This window comes from Pagrus major, chromosome 12 (assembly GCF_040436345.1).
Source record: "Pagrus major chromosome 12, Pma_NU_1.0".
In the NCBI taxonomy this organism is placed as follows: Eukaryota; Metazoa; Chordata; class Actinopteri; order Spariformes; family Sparidae; genus Pagrus; species Pagrus major.
The window spans coordinates 3,041,342-3,047,341 of NC_133226.1; the positions used below are offsets into that span (position 1 = coordinate 3,041,342).

The 6,000-nt window shown below is 41.1% G+C and overlaps 1 pseudogene; it reads right to left on the reverse strand.

Annotated features, from left to right (window-relative positions):
- Positions 1–2,350: 2,350 nt before the first annotated feature.
- Positions 2,351–5,773, reverse strand: LOC141006466 (protein FAM199X-like; annotated as a pseudogene).
- Between the last annotated feature and the right edge of the window lie 227 nt (positions 5,774–6,000).

The following is a 6,000-nucleotide window of genomic DNA, read 5'->3' on the forward strand; positions in this document are numbered from 1 at the left end:
CCCACACACCTCTGTGTTTACTTGTATGATATATGGTATGATGCTTTGTATGTCTGTGATCTGCTGTTAACTGTATTTGACTGTGTATGAATTTGAAATGTTTTTATTGTATTCTTCTGTCTTTGTTGTGTTTGACTGTTGTCAGTACATGTATTTGCAATCTCTTTGTATTGTTGATATTTTTCCATTTACGTGTTGTTGTTTAGTAGTTCACATAGTTGATCATTATTTGTATTTTTCATTATTTTTTTTTTAGACTCTAAACTTCTTCACCGGTCCACCAGAGGCCTCTTATAACACTCTCATTTTGTTCAGCAGTTAACGTTTCACCAGTGCCAGGGGACCATAACTCAGAGAACAAATAAACACTCATACAGTATTGAATATATAGCTGAATTTAGTTTCCATGCTCCCTTAAGATATTCACAGTATTTTACCCTTTACTTTTGCTTAATTTTTTCAACAGTTTCAATTCAAAAAGAGACAAAACAATTTGCTCAATTAGTACCTTTTAAACACATAATGCTGTCTATGCATACAAAGTGCTACACATACACCGATCAGGCGTAACATTATGACCACCTGCTTAATATTGTGAAGGTTCCCCATGTGCAGCCAAAACAGCTCTGACCTGTCAAGACATGGACTTAAGACCTCTGAGGGTGTCCTGTGGTGTCTGGCACCAGGGCGTTTTATAGTGGATCCTCTGGTTCCTGTATGTTGGAGGGTGGGGCCTCCATGCAGGGCCGCCCTAAGCAGAATTTTATTTTGAGGCCCCCCACCCCCCATTACAAAATGACTGTATCACGAAATGCCATTTAGGTTTACAACCTTTATTAGTAGGAACAAATCAAATGAACAGCCTCTTTCAACAATGGAACAAGCCTTTTACAGATGCACACGTCTGAATTTTCTGGATGCAAAGTCATCAATGAGGTCATCATATGACAGCTGCTGTGCCACTTCTGAGTTGATGCTTATGATAGCCAGGCCACTCAAGCGTTCTTGCGCCATTGATGAGCGGAGGTATGTTTTTGAGCTTCAGTTTTGAAAAGCTTCGCTCAGCAGAGGCAACTGCAACAGGGAGAGTTACTGCAATGCGGAGGGCAATCCATAGATTTGGATACAGTTCCTGCAAATGATTTTCATGGAGAAATGACAACATCTCCAGAGCAGTTGTTTGTGTTGGCAGTTCTGGGAGGTTCATGATTTCCTGGGCCATCTCTGCACCATCAATATCAGACGCTTCCTCTGCAGTCAATGTCTTCTCCACCTTGGTGCAGTGTTTCTGCAAGGTGTCTTTGGGCATCCCTTGAAGCTGTCTGAAATCAAGCAGCACACCAAATTTCTCCTTCACCAAAGATTAAAATGCAATTAATGCAAATACGACTACAACTAATAATAATATTCATTATGACTTGATTTGATGATATTTCTATATTTAAATATTTTTATATAGTTATTTTTACATTTTGTACTTAGGTTCTATATTCCTACACTGCTGTTTGCTGCTGCAACGCTTTAAATTTCTCCATTGTGGGTCAAATAAAGGATTATCTTAATTTATCTTATCTAATCTTATATGACTGTTATGAATTAAATTCACCAAGAGATGGTGACATTTTACCTCCATAAAAATAGCCCCAAACTTCTATTGATAGCATAGATTGATAGGCTATAAACCTGAGCCAACATACGACCACCAACTGGTCAATTAACCACTCCTTTTTCAACAGAGGTGAATGTATGCAGTTAACAAGACATTCAATAAATGATATCAGGGCCGCTGGAAAATTTAATCTCCAGTCCACATCTAGACAGAATTACCCTCTCTTCTGTCTCATGATTAGCAGGCTAGCAGCTGGGGTGTTTATGCCACAAAGTTTTTCTTTTTTATTTCAACAACATACCCACCTTCAAGTGAAGCACGAGCCTCCTCTTGTTTTGACTTGACTTTTGCTAGCTACCGATTCATATTGAAGTTTGGAGGCCATCTCTCCACCTGCATCCAACTGCCTGTCGGCACATCTGACTGCTGATTGGTCAGATGCTGCGTGCTGTCAATCATTGCGGCAACGTGTGCGGTGTCAGACTACTCGTCTCTTTTTTCTCACTCCTGCCTCGGGCTGACTTGGTGCTCCACGCGCACCTCACGGCAGCGATGCGCATCCTTTGTGCATTTGGATAGAATGCGTCCCCTTGCGCAAAATGGGGCCCCCCATGCATCGTGGGGCCCTACGCACAGCGCGTGTTCTGCGTTTAGGGAGGGGCGTCAAAAATGCTTGCAGTAACATCAGGCAGCAAAAAATTACATTGTAATGGATTTGTTACTGTTTAATAAAATGTATGCAGCAGCCAGGATCAGACACATTCTTTCCAGTGTGTTCCCAGTAATGTAAAATAAGTGGTATTTGTCCAGCACAATTATAGCATCACAAGAAAATAGAGTCTCGTGTACGTTGTGCAGCACTGGAGAGGTTGCCGTCACTGTGCGCTCTGCTGATGTTGGCAGCTCTGCTGATGTTGGCAACGCTGCTTCCACTACAGGCTGATGCTGTACCACCTGAACAAAAGGAAATATTAACAGTTTTACAACCAGGAAGACCTTAAAATGACTGGAACTGAGCTGGAAATTGCACCCAACCATTTCTTATTATTTTCTGTCACTGTTCAATCTGGACAACAATAGTGGCAGTGGCACTATTATGAATACTGCTAGCCAACCATCTCTGATGTAGTTACGTACCTGATGACATCACACAGGTCAAAGGAATGTACTTGTCACACTCTGCATAACTCTGTGTTAACTTAAATATTGCCATGGAGTGATTCTCTTTGATACACAACAATGACCAACAGCTGAATCAAAAAGGCAACCGAATATAAATCCCTGAAAGATGGATATACAGTGATATGAAACTTGTTATTGTCTAATTAACAAGTGAAACAGTTAATATTATAATGACAACATTTTTCTCAGTAGCTTTAAATAACCAAAATGCATTTATATTTTTACTTCCTCAGCGTTTCAGGTGTAAAATAAACTACAAATACACCCTAAAACACAAAACATAGTCAGACTTTTATGTTCATTGACAACTATTATTTTATCTTCTCTGTATCATCCTGGTGACAGGCCGCTCACGCATTGGTATAAGTGTGTGTCATTATGTGGGACAGAACACTAGCCTTGTTAACTGGTTTGGTATCAGAGCCACGACTCACCTGCTTGAGTTTCTCGTCGGCGAGACAGTTGAGCTCTACGATGAACTCGCTGTCGGTGGGAACGATTTGAGCGCAGGGGTCGATAATCTTAATGATGTCCAGCTGCTCCCTCAGGCCCATCTCTGTACTGACGTTTCAACTCAGGTACTCAATGTACTCCACCTGGATGTGGAAACAGACACATTTGTTTCAAGTTTTTTTTTTTTTACCTTTTGTCTAGGCATACCTGCCTACACTGAAGACTAAAGGTGGATGTGTGTTTAAGTGTTTAACTCAGAGTAACAGGTTGTTTTTGACTGCTGGGGTAATTGAGGCAAACCAGCAATGGACCGGAAATGGCTGACAATTTATATTGCTGCGGAAAAAATCAGCTCAGGAAATCCCTGACTACAATAAAGCTAAATACTGCTAGAAGTCAAGCTGAAATCTGATATTTTACCTGTTTTAACTGTTGAAAGGGGACAGTATGTTCGTCTGGGATTTGCTCAATGCGCTGTTTGACTGATATATATTTTGTATTTATTTATTTGTTTTTCACTGGGGACTGTGCTGCTTTGTAAATATTAATGATGCAAAACTTGACTTGACATGTGAAACATTTAGCTCTAGTTACTCGGAGAAAACCTGGGAGAAAAAGCTCTCTATCAGGATAAACTGCACTGTACAGTTTATTTGAGATTTATTTCAAATATGTTATTTGAAAGCATTACAGTATATGTCATTTAAAATGTGGACATTTTTGTTTGCTCACATTTTTTAATCTGCAATAAGATGGCTTTTTATTTTTCCTTATGCTATTTAGTTTTGAAATACATTAGTGTCACCAAAATGAATGCAAAGTCCTGATCTTTGTTTTGACACCTCAGCTCCAACAAAATAAAGATTACAGAGAAACATATTCATTTGAAATCCACACCATGCCACAATCTACTTGTTGCCAGCCCCTGACATAAACTGACCTAAACAAAAAGCATAAACCAGGAGCTGAGTCAGTAAGCTTGTCAGTTTCACTGCTTTTGATTCTGACAGCACAGAGGGGTGTCTCATTTAAAACACTGTAAAACAGAAAGGTGTGTTGGCTGTTTACTTGTTCATCGTTGGTCATGGCACTCCATGGTAACTCATCCAGGTTGCGGTGAGGGTGGGGCTTTGGCTGCCTCTTGGAAAATAGACAGGGTGAACTTGGCACACTCGGGATGATGTCAGAAAGGACATCGCTGCAGCTGGCATGTCACTTCCTGGCAGCTGGTGGGACAGCAGTGAGACAGACGAACAATGAGAAGTAGAAGAAGAAATTATTTGGAAAAGACAAAGACACGTTCTGTTCACTATAACATCCACATCCTCTGTGTTTGATGGAAGCGAAAGTTAGAAAACCGGCTGGCCAACAACCAACCTGCCACTCAAAGTCGCTTTCGGACCAGTCCCAGTAGGTGCTGATGGAGGAGGAGACATCACTGCAAACACTACTCTCTGGGGTCCAGAGACGTTAGTTCCTGGTCATCCAGAAGGGAGTAACAGTCATCCTGATCCCCAACAGACACACACTCGCTGCACTCTGAGCTGGCAACACTGGTTCCACAGGAAGTAAGGTTCCACCTCGGAAGGACAATGAACTGTCTAAGTATATCCTGTGAGTCATTTCTGGAAATTGCTCAGATCATTTTTCTGAGAAAAGGTTGTGTGCACACAAGATGATGATGTATAATTTAACTATGTTAATGTATTTCCCTGTCAAACGCATTCCAAATGTCAACTAAGTACATCTGAACGAGGGACATACAAAAATATACATGCAGAAGTTATTGAGGAGGATGTTTTAGAGAGAATGAACTGCTACTCTTTTGAATTTTCTAATGGCAGTTTGGTAAAAAGTGTCAAGCCACAATATAATTATTGTGCACACCTTCAGGATATTGAAATTGGTAACTTTACACATACCTTTGACCATTTTATACTGGCAGGAGACATGATGGAGATGTTGGTGTATGTGGAATCCTGTTGTCTATTTTATTTGATTAGCAATTGCAAAACATGTGTGTTTCTACTGGCCTTGGGTGTAGGTTTGGATGTGAGACAATGCAAACACGGTCAATCAATAGTCGTGCTCTGACACATTTGTTGACAGACTTTACTGGCACTGGCAACCAGGACATGTGCAACTTGATAAGCACATTAACATTTGTCAATAACTGTGGTGAATGCTGCAATGACACATCCTGGATGCTCCAGGATAACCTAAACACTTAGGATACTCTACCATGATGGTGCATAACTTGAATTAAGATCCAAAACCTTCTTTTTAACAAATCACTTTTGAAAACAAATTCTGAAAGTCAGTTTACTTCACTGGCAGATGACCAAACACACACTCTACTTGCCTGTTACTGTGGAAGCCGTGCAGAGGATCTGTTCTGTGACAAGATGATTGCTGACACCCAAAGTCACTGACGTCCAGGGTTCCCACATCGCTGAGGCTGGCTCTTTGGGAGAGCAGATGGAACGGCTCCTCCGGGGCCAAGAACTTCTCATACAGAGATTCAGACATGGCTGGATGTACCTGACACAGAAACAGAGGCAAACACAACAGGTCACCTTTCAGTACAGTCTCAACAATAACCACCACATTTAATTAACACATCTGACACACTCTAATCATTGACTCTAGTCATAGTTTTCAGTCACGTGACCCGCGCGCTGACCTGGAGGGCAAAACAGTAGACCAAGATGGCGGCTCATACTGGACTTCCCATTGAGACGCGGCAAAAGCCGGTA